This window comes from Cryptomeria japonica, chromosome 7 (assembly GCF_030272615.1).
Source record: "Cryptomeria japonica chromosome 7, Sugi_1.0, whole genome shotgun sequence".
Classification (NCBI taxonomy): Eukaryota; Viridiplantae; Streptophyta; class Pinopsida; order Cupressales; family Cupressaceae; genus Cryptomeria; species Cryptomeria japonica.
Window position 1 is genome coordinate 416135837 of NC_081411.1, and position 12463 is coordinate 416148299.

Here is a 12463-nt window from a genome sequence, read left to right on the forward strand (position 1 = left end):
CAAGAGTGACTATGACATAAGCCAAGTTAAATCTCTATGGTGGGTTGTGCTCAAGGTACTCATGAGATACTTTTCTATGGATGGTCATTACACTAGGGTTTTTGGTCATCACTTTGTGTTGCTTAATCATTTCAGGCATAAAGTAGAAATTTCCTTTCCATTCTATTTTCTTTCCTTGATTAATGCTAGTATCAAAGATCATAGGAAAGATCCTAAGAAAAATTCGGTTCTCCATGAGGGTTTGTTGCTCTTGATTTATGAGCATTAAAAATCCATCTCATCTCCCTCCAAAATCTCCCATGTTCCATATAATGAGGAGTCTACCTCTGAGGAATAATTTTCAAAGATTCATTTTATTGAAGGAGATTATTGGAAAATTGAGGATGATGAGTCTGAGTTTGAGTTTTTTAGGTGAATAAGGGGTCTAATATGTCAAAATTTGTGAGGAATCCCCTATTTCTAAAATCAAATTTGTGACTGACTCGTCTATTCATAGTATTTTTGAAGAGTATGTGTGTACCACCAATAGGGAAGGGAGACCCTCCTTCTCGACAGATCACAATGCCAACTCTCCTTTCCTTAACCATAATTATGAAAACCCTAATGATGTGTTGGCTATAGCTCGTAATACAGTGGTTGGTAATTTTAGAATGAATAAATGGATTTTTCATGAAATTAAGGACATCAATCTCAAGCTCCATTCAGTCAGTAGCAAATAGGAAAGAAGCAATGAGGGGTTGTGGAGTGAGGATGAAAGGAAGTCTATTGTTGATTATCTGCAAAAGACTTTAAAAAATGTGAAAGCTATGAAAAACGATTATGAAGGAAGAATTCAATACCTAGAGAAAAAGTTTAAAAATATAAATGACAGCCTCATCTACCTTGTTTATTTTAACCACATAGTGGTTAAGAATTTAGCTGATAATTTTAATACCCTGGTTGGAAAATTAGAAAAATATCAGCAGAAATGGGCTATGGTGGATGTTGAAGTGTTGGCCAATATGAAGGGGCTGGAGGAGGATAATGACCCATGCAAGTGCACTAGAGGAAATTTAAAAAGAATTGTGGAACAATCCTATCAAGACATCCAAGACCTAAAGAAATTTTGCCTTCAATAATATGACTCAACTAGAAGTCGAGGTTTTGGAGGCTCTCAGGAACTTAAAATAAGCTTTTCTGGCTTTCTGTTGATCTTTGTTTTTTGGCCTAATTTTTGCTGATGGTTTTCTATCGGTTTACTAGTTTTTATCTCTTTGGCAACTTAATGTTAAAAATTTTCGAGTCCCTTCAAAACCTATTTGAACCTTAATAAAAAACTTCATGTTTATATGTTTTGTGTATATAGTTTATTAACCTCACATCTTCAAGCAACAAATAGCATATTTACCACCCTTCATACATATGCTTTCATGTTTACATCTTGATAACTTGTTGAGTTTTAGACAAATAGAGCTATTTATTTAAAGATTGTGATTGTTGTGTTACACGAAGGAGTTTATATACATTTATCTATGATTAATAGTTTTAATGATTATTATGCAACTAATTGGATAGTGACATATTAATATGACATTCATTTACAAGTTAATTTCATGTTAATTTTAATAGGATATTTTAGTCTTCAATTATATGACTTACCTTGTACAAACATGTATAATTACTTTCATGAGGATAAAATATAAGGGTTTTGTAACTATCATGAGGATACATATAAGGGTGTTGTAACAAGGACTTATATTATACAAACATGTATAATTATCTTATGCATTGGTCATAACAAGGAACTTTGGATGAAGAAAACCAGGTATCTAAGACCAAACCCAAAATCTCATTATTATTGGTAGTGCAAGCATTGCATTAATTATTAATCTACCAATGGAAAAAAATGATGAGATTAATAATCTAGATGAAATTGTAAATGACTTAAGAGAGAGGCAACAAAGTTAGATAAAAAATTTAATCCATTAGGAGAAAACCCAATTCTAGATGCGTTCTTCTAGTTAATGAGCCATCGTTGAATAAGCCAAAGGGAAAGATGGCCATTCTTGACATATCTAAGGATCTTAAAAAGATAATCCCTGAAAAATTGCTTCAAAATAAGTGGGTGGTGTTGTAAAAAATTGTTTACTAAAGAGGAGAAGTATTTTGAGTTCAGAAACTACTTTGAAAGAATGAAAGTAGCTTGGGGTGCTTATCAATTGATTGGTAAAGCCATGAGTTGGTGGATAAACATAAAGGAGAAACAAAATTATACCAAAAAAATCTAATTTGGAGATAATTTTTCATCCACTTCTAAGAATGGTGTCTTCCTTAGTTGTTAGATGATGGAAAGGAAATAGAATTTCTTAATCTAAGCCATGGAGCTTTATCTATTCAACAATATTGAGATCATTTTGTTAAATTGTTAAAATATATTCCTATTTAAGAAAAAAAGATGAAAGATCTAAAGTTAGGAAATTTTTGTTAGGTCCAATTATTGGTATTCGAGTTGAGGTGAATATACATGATCCATAAAAAATGAATCAAGTCTTAGAAAAATCTCTTAAGAAAGACAATAAACATCAAGCCCTGGTAGTGGTGAAACAATGTCTTAAAAGTAATAGATGTTATCTCAATAGAAAATAAGAATTCAAAAACGAGGACATGGCACAATAAAATAAGGGAAGAGACAATCTTCAACAAAAATAAATTAAAACATTTCTCCATAGAGAAGTTTATAATAGGTCCAAAATAATAAATGATCGGAATGCACTACTTAAAAATAATATGGGTTCCCTTGGAGGATGTTTTTTATGTAAGGGTGATCATTTTGTAAGAGAATGCCTAAGGAGAGATGGCTCATCCAAACCATAGAATCCCTACCATTTCTAGATATAGGCAATAGTAAAAAATTGGTTAAACTCACCATCAATGTGTGGCAATTGAGGGAAAAGGTGTGGTCTTTGATAGACCAATATGTATTCTTATAGATACCACATCTTTAGAAAAAAATGTTTTCATAGAGGGTGATTCCACAATAGTGTGTTACAATTTCACCCATGAAGGGAAAACATGGGTGGGGGGAAAAGTTTTCCAAGGGTGTATGATCAAATTGGGGGTGTTCAATAGAACTATTATTTGGTGTTTAATCAAACACGTGTTGTCAAAAGCCTTAGATCAAAGGAGGTTTTTTTATTAATATTTTATAGGGTTTGATTGAACACCTCCTTCGATTGAACCCTTTTTCAACTGAATTTTTTAACAAACATTATATACCCCTGAGGTGACAGTTATTTTGTCATTTTCAACTATTTTTTTGGGCTCCACAAGGTGTTAGAGAGAACCCCCTTGGAAGTTTTCAGCTGACGAAGCTTGTGAGCACCCTACAACACCTGGCACTTTAGCGTTAGTTATATATCAAGTGCACCAAGTTCTTATTTTTCTTGTTTAAAATTGCTTGTATGTTGTTGTTTACTGTTTATTGTTAGATTTTTAAATTTATTTAGCCAAGTACATATGTTTATTTTAGTATTCTTGTATTTTTAGATAAATAATCGCATATTTCAATTATATAGAAAACCTTTAAAAATATTATAAAAATCTTTGAAAACCTTAGAAATTTTTTAGAAAAAATTAGATAACCTTAAAACAAAAATTAGAAAACCTTAGAAAAATTCTTGTATTACATTAGAAAACATTAGAAAAATGTTACAAAACCTTAAAAAAATTCTTGTATTACATTACAAAACCATAGAAAAATCTTTAAAAACCTTAAAATATTTTCCTTAAAACCTTTATCTCTCCCTCTTTCCCCTTTCAAGTTTTTTTAGTAGATCTTTCTATCTCTCTCTCTCTCCCCTTAAGTCTTTTTACACTCTCTCTCTAGATCTCTCTAGATCTCTCCCCTTAAGTATTTTTACTCTCTACCTCTCCCCTTAATTATTTTTACTCTCTCCCCCCTTTAGTATTTTTACACACTCTCTCTAGATCTCTCTCTCTCTCTCTCTCTCTCTCCCTTAAGTCTTTTTACGCACTCTAGATCTCTCTCTCCCTATCTAGACCTAAAGTCTTTTTACACTCTCTAGATATCTCTCTCCCTCTCTCCCCTTAAGTCTTCTCTCTCTCTCTCTCTCTCTCTCTCTCTCTCTCTCTCCCCTTAATTATTTTTACTCTCTCTCTCCCCCCATCAAGTCTTTTTAGGACCTCTCTCTCTCTCTCTTCCCTTAAGTCTTTTTACACACTCTCTCTAGATCTCTCTCTCCCTCTCTCCCCTTAAGTCTTTTTACACACACACTCTCTCTCTCTCTCCCTCTCTCCCCTTAATTATTTTTACACACTCTCTCTCCCTCTCTCCTTAAGTCTTCTTATTCTTTTTCTTTCTCCCTCTCTCCCCTTAACTCTCTCTCTCTCTCTCTCTCTCTCTCTCTCTCTCTCTCTCTCTCTCTCTCTCTCTCTCTCTCTCTCTCTCTCTCTCTCTCTCTCACACACACACACACACACACACACACTCACTCACTCACTTTTACGATCACTTTTATGTATATGTACATGGATTTACCAATTTTATTTCATTTGAATTTATTATCACATTTAAATTTGTGTTGTTATACATGCATGTAAATAAGTTATGCAGTTCTTAATATCTATTTTTTAAAAAGATTATAGACTAAATTGTATGCTTTTCATGTGTGTTCATGTACACTTACATAATCTGTAACTTTATGACACCTCTAGATGGTTGATCAAGTTCCACCTACACCTCAAGATGTGATTCTTGATCATGGTGATATTTTTCATTATACTGATAAGGAGATCCATATATTGAGAGACATAGTAGACAACCCCCATAGTGATGGTGTGTATAAGGATACATGCCAAACCATTTTGAGGAGCAAAGAGCCCCTAGGTCAGCACATTTCATACTCCCCTCATATTGTAGATACCATTTTTAGGGAGTTAAGGGTAGAGGTCTCAGGTAATGTTTCCTTAATATCAAGACAAGGAGAAGGTGAGAGGATACTAGGAAACACAGTGTATAGATCCAATTGGGTCTTAGAACATATACCCTTGATACCTTGCTACACATGTTCATTATCCTAACAACGACCATATTCTATTATACTTTGGTCAGTAGATGTACTCTAAGGTCCATTTGCACATGAAGGTCAACCACCTTGACCTTCCAACCTATTTTGGATACGGCATGGCAGAGTGGTAGATCAAGAGTCATATTGCAAAGTTTACCCACAAGTGCCAGCCTACAAACATTTGTTTGGTCATAATTTTCCTGCAATATCCCTATCCCTCGCCCCAATAGCAAATCAAGTACTCATCGCTTCCCAGAGGAAAGTAATTGATAATGTAGGAGATATTGTATCTTCTTCTACTACCATTTCTTTTGATCTATTGGGTACATATATGATGAGTTGACCATGACTGAGACCATTGATAGGTGCATCATCCAGTCATGTGGCTGATGACCATTATTCTATTGTCGGTATCCCAATGGCATATGACATAGCAACTATCTTAGGAGGTTCTAGCCAAATGCAGATGTCTCACTATTTGGCATAGGACCTCTTACATGCATACTATTTTATTGTACCCCACCTTCATATACCATTAGATAAGGTTAGGCATGAGGTGCTTAGAGAGCCACAGGCTGCAACATTGAGTCATATGTCAAAACATTTATAGCATTCTCATCACTGTACATAGCATGAACCATCAACAAACTACTTCTCTATTGTAGAGGAGGAGATACATGCTAACCATGATCATATCACACCAGAGGGCTTGGATTCATTCAAGGAGAAACTATAGGGGTTGAGCTAGACTAGTTTTATGGAGATGCTACTATTATTAGACTCTTCATCGATGCCCTCTCATCTACATAGCCCCCTACACTCATCATTCGTAGAGACTATCGCGGACAAATATGCAAATGCAATTTTTGTGGCAAATATGATGGTAGCAGATGATTGGACTACAACACCTAATACCCAAGTACATGCATAATAAATGACTTTAAAATATTCGCTTATTTAATTTATAGTTTTTATAACTTTCAATTATTTTTAGTCCTAACATACGGGTAAGTGCACAAAGATGGTGGTCAGAAAAGTGGACACACCCAAAAAAACATGAAAACAACAAAATGCGCATGGGGTATTTCAAATTTGAAGAACCCCGTACATGTTTAGGCTCGTTTTATCGAGCCTAACCAAAGCTAAACTGCGTACGGGGTTTAAAGTATACTAACCGTGTACGCGGTTTAAAAACTAAAACTGCGTATGCGGTTTAGAAACTAAGAACACCCTAGGCTGTTTAAAAACTAAAACCACGTAAGCGGTTTAGAAACTAAAAACCCCGTACGCGGTTTTAGTTTTTAAACCGCGTACACGTTTGTCTTTCAATAAAATGCAATTCATTTAGCATTCCATTAGGTTTTTCAATAGGATATATACATAAAATATAACATTTAAGTATAAGAAAGATAAAAGACAAAGAGAAATGTATCTTTCTTATACTTTAAGTTATATTTTATGTATATGTTGTCAGGATGTTTGAGAGTGGCTCCAGATCTCTAAGAGTTATAATGCAGATTCTAGTTTTTTGAGTATTCTTATAAATTTCAGACTTAGTCAAATATCAGTAATCAACATGCTTATATCAACATTATCTCTCTCATCTCTTCCCTACATTCCCCCTCTCTCTTCCTTAACCCCTACCTTTTTATCGCTTACACATCTCCCTCTCTCGGGTATCTCTCCCTCTCTTTCTCATCCCCCTCACCCTCTTTCTCTCTTCCATCTATCCCTCTCTTTCTCTCTCTCTCCCAAATATCTCTATCTCTCACTCTCTCCCCCTCTCTTTAGTGTGTGTCTCTCTCATTCTATCCCTCTCCCCACCTCCCTTTCTCTTCCTTTGTCAAGTATTTCTTTCCCTCTAACTCTCTTTCTCTCTCCCCCTCTCGCTCCATTTCTCTTTATCTCAAGTCTCTCTCCTCTCTCTCTCTCTCTCTCTCTCTCTCTCTCTCTCTCTCTCTTAAGTCTCTCTCCCTCTCTACCTCTATCTCTCTATCTCACTCTCCTCCTTTGTCAAGTGTCTCTCCTTCTCATCCTCTTTCTCTGTATCTCACTCTCTCCTTCTCTCAGGTGTATCTCTCTCTCATTCTCTCCCTCTCTCCTCCCCCTCCCTCTCTCCCTTTCTCATTACCTCTCTTTCTCACTCTCTCCCTCTCTTTTCACCTCTCTCTCTTTAGTCTCTTGTACTCTCCTTCCATCCCTTCCTCCCTCTCACTCAGACTCTCTCTATCTCTCTCTCTCTCTCTTTCTCTCTCTCTCACCTTCCCTCCCTCCACCTCTTAGGTCTCTCTTTCTCTCCCAAACCCTCTATCCACATCTTAGATCTCTCTCTCTCTCTCTCTGAGTCCCCTTCTCTATGTCGCTCTCTATCTCTATCTCCCCCCCTCTCTCTCTCTCTCCATCTCTCTCTCCATCTCTCTCTCCCCCTCCCTTTCCCTTTCTCTATTCCTGTCTACCCCCCCTCTCTCTCTCATTTATCTCTTGTCTCTCCCTCTCAATCTCTATCTCTCTATCTCACTCTCCTCCTCTCTTAGGTGTATCTCTCTCCCATTCCCTCCCTCTCCTCCCCCCCTCTCCCTCTCTATGGTCATATGGTATTCTTAGGGGTCATATGGTATCTTAGGGATCCATGCATTTGTCCTAAGGGGTCATAGGACACCATATGACTCCTTAGGACACCATATGACCCATAACAACACATAAGAGGTCATATGGAGTCCTAAGGGGTCATAGGATACCATATGACCCCTTAGCACACCATACAACCCATAATGACACCAAATGGTGTCCTAAGGGGTTATAGAACACTATATGACCTCTTAGGACACCATACGACCCCTAACGACACCATATGGAGTCCTAAGGGGTCAAATGGTGTCCTAAGGGGTCATAGGAGAACCTAAACTTGGAGGACACTATTTTGTGTTTTTTCATGTCATATGGTATCCTAGGGATCCATGCATGTGTCCTAAGGGGTCATAAGACACGATATGACTCCTTAGGACACCATATGATCCATAACGACATATAAGAGGTCATATGGAGTCCTAAGGGGTCATAGGACACCATATGACCCCTTAGCACACCATATGACCCATAATGACACCAAATTGTGTCCTAAGGGGTCATAGAACACTATATGACATCTTAGGACATCATACAACCCATAACAATACCATATGGAGTCCTAAGGGGTCAAATGGTGTCCTAAGGGGTCGTAGGAGACCATATGACCCCTTAGGACACCATATGACCACTAACGACACCATATGGTGTCCTAAAGGGTCATAAGGTGTCTTCGGACACCATAAGACACATAACAACACCATATGGTGTCCTAAGGAGTCATAGGATACCATATGACCCTTAGATCACAACATAACCCCTAACAACATCTAAGGGGTCATAAGACACTATATGATCCCTTAGCACACCATAGGACCTATAATGACACCAAATAGTGTCCTAAGGGGTCATAGAACACCATATGACCCTTTAAGACACCATATGGTGTTGTTATGGGTCGTATGGTGTCATGAGGGTCATATGGCATCCTATAACCCCTTAGGACACCATATGGTGTCGTTATGGGTCGTATGGTGTCTTAAGGGGTCATATGGTGTTCTAAGGGCTCATAGGACACCATATGACCTCTTAGGAAACAATATGACCTCTAATGACACCTAAGGGATCATATGGTTTCCTAAGGGGTCATAGAACACCATATGACCCCTTAGAACACCATACGACCCATAACGATACCATATGGAGTCCTAAGGGGTCATATGGTGTCCTAAGGGATCATATAACTCCATATGACCCATAACAACACCTAAGGGGTCATATGGAGTCCTAAGGGGTCATAAGACACCATATGACCCCTTAGTAAACCATACAACCCATAAAGATTATCCAACCAATACATCCACATGATCCAAAGAAACCAATGCGTTCATCTTCTTCAAACATTCTACTTTATATCCTATCTTCTTTAAAAAAAAAAAACTGACCACCTTGTCAATCTTCTTATCACCTCATCTATATGCAAACAAAAAGAAGATATATTGGAGGGAGAGGAAGAAAGAGAGAGAGAGAGAGAGAGAGAGAGAGAGAGAGAGAGAGAGAGAGAGAGAGAGACCTTGTACGTGCTTGAGAAGGGGAGAGAGGGAGACAATACACATACATACATACATATGTGTGTATATATACTTAATATATTATATATTATTATATACATATATATATAAAAATATTATATATTACATATTTTTATATTATATATAAATTATATATTATATGTATATACACATTATATACAATATCATACTATACACACCCAAAATTTAAACATAAAAAGCGTGTACGTGCTATTTATAGTAAAAATAGCGCGTACGCGCTTTTTATAGTTAAGATAGACCATACGTGCTTCTTACACCATAAGTACCCCTACGTGCTTTTTATACCATAGGTACCCCGTACGCGCTTTTGACTATTTAGGCTTGGAAGACAAAGCTACGGTTTGGAAGTTTGATATCCCTCCATTTCCCTCTTTTTTGACATGTTTTATTTTAGCAACTTGGTTTCTTGACTTTGTCATCATCAGGTTTACACTTCATCAAGTGGGTATTTCTAAAATTGCCACCATATTTTCACTCGTCTTTTGAGCTTTCTAACCATAGAATTTTTTTAAAATTTGAACAACAATAACATATTATTATTGAATTTCTTTTACCAGTGTCTCCATAGTTCTCATAGAAATACATGCACCATTTTTTTAATAACTTTTGATATACCTATCCAAATTTAAAAAACTTTATATATTATTGTAGTTCACTTGATTCTTTACAATTTAAAAAAAAAAAATTGTATTTTCGATTTTTTTAGTGCAACTTATGCTTCGCGCACGAACAGGTACCTAATTTTCAGGATATGCTCGATTGGAAAAATCATAAAAAAAATACTCAACAAAAAATTACAAAAAAATAAACATCTTCTAGTGCTCACTCTTAAATATCTTTCTGCCAAAGGATTTGTTAAAATACTAAATCTAACTATGACTTTTTTGATGCGCACGTCAGACACTATGTTATGTTTTTATGAAAAAATTAGGGTCTTTTTTTCTTGCACGAAGGATTTGACCCCCTTAATCTTATCCAATTTTGAAAAAGTTTAGTAGTTTGGAAACTAGATTCAGAGTACTACAATATTTGTTCTTTGATTATCTTCATATCTTGAGTGGATGACTTTCAAAATTTGCCTCCAAGTTCAAGTTCCCCTGATTACAGAAAAAAAGTGTCCACTTATACCCCCCTTTTTTACCACCATATTTGTGCACTTACCCATACACATGTAACAGTTAGCTCATGTTACTCCTAGCCTAAGTTCAAAGTGTGTGCATAGGTGAGATTTAGTTGATGTGCTACCTGCTAGTGGACAAGTGAGTTTTAAATTCTTATGTAAAATTGAACTTGTATGTGTGTGTGTGTGTGTAGTGTACATGTACATTCTTTTTATAGTTCATGTATGATTTTATGCATGTACACATGTACATTAATTTATATTTAATGTGTTTACCATTTGCAGACATGGGTTGCACATCCATCGGACCAAGAATCTCACATAGAGGGTCACTCTATTCATAGCTGACATGATGATTGATCTGTCATTTAGAGCATGCCCATCTACATGTTTACCTTTATATATGAAGATGGGGGAAACAGGTCAAATTAAAGGTTCAAACTTCCAACATCCACAATGAAGTACCTACAAGAAATATACATGCAAACCAAAATCTAAACCAAAACACACACATGCATGTTATAAAACCTACTCCATTGCACTCCTTAAATCAAGATCTTATGTAAGTAACATGGCTCTCAGAAGTACACACAAGAAGCTATGATTTATTGGAGATTTGAGATGATTGCAAAGAACATAAAAATGAGAAATGCCAGAAAGAAAGATCAACTATCAAAAATGCAATAGATGAACGTAAGAGTCGTGGATAGCAAAAATAGGAGAGAGGCTCTGCTTTTATAAGCATTCTTCAGATGAATCAAGATTGTGGGAAGAATGTGGGATAAAGAATAGGAATTCAGAGTTTGATCCCACATGTGTGAGGTGGATGCAAATGTGTAAAGGAGAAAGCATAGATGAATAAAGTAATGCTTATGCATATGTTTATGAAAATGGATCAATATTAAATATATAGATGAAAGATGATAAATGATAATATAGATATTAATGATATATAATATTAATGAATTAATGATGGATAAATGATAAAATAATAATAATATTAATGATAATGCTAATAATGAATAAATGATGATAAATGATAAATGATAATAATAATAATGATAATATTAATAGTGGATAATATTGATGATAGATGGAATAATGCCTAAGAATGAAATGGATCCATTTGGGCTTAGGATGACAAATTTTATGGGTCTACAATATATACATGTATTTAGGGACTTGATTACATGTTTGATGATACACCTATACATTTGATAGAATTTATGTTTGACATTTATACATTTGACATGTATGTTTGTTGAGATTTAGTTCTTGATATTTATTTGATGATGTTTATATAGATATTTATATATAGATAGATTATATTTTTTATATTTGATGATGTTTATACATGTTTATACATGTTATCTATATTTATATCTTCTAGATTAGATTATATCTCTATATAGATCTAAATTTAATCTATTTAACGTTGTCAAGAACAAGATACAATAATCACATCAATTTAATGTCAATTTAAGTTCTAGCAATGTCTTAATTGGACATCCCCTTAAGACATTTAAACATCATGTTATACATGTTAAGATACAATATTAATTGAAATAGATCACATAACAAATTGCAATGAAAATTTCATAAAACTAAATAATATCACATAAGAAATATCATACCTTTAAGCAATATCATGAATTTGACTTGAAATATACCTCATTCTTGAAACAATTATAAACTCAAGTGATTATAAATATATCATAGATGCATAGTTTACATACATCCTAATTGTACATCCCCTTAATACATCTAAACATCGTGTTAAACATGTTGAGATGCAATATTTGAAATAGATCACATAAGAAATTATAATGAGAATTTCATGAACTAAACATTATCACATAAGAAATATCAAATTTCCTTAAGCCATTTCATGAAAAGTTCAAACATTGTACTATGAGTTTAAACACTAAGTTCTAGATATAAATTCAATTCATGAGTTTAAATGCTACTATGAAAACTAAATACTCATACCACATCAAGTGGTTTAGCTCGCTCTTCAATAACATTTAACATTTTCTCGTGATCTTCACTATCTAGTCTCAACTTTTGACGTCCACATTTTAAGGAAGTTAAGAAGCAGA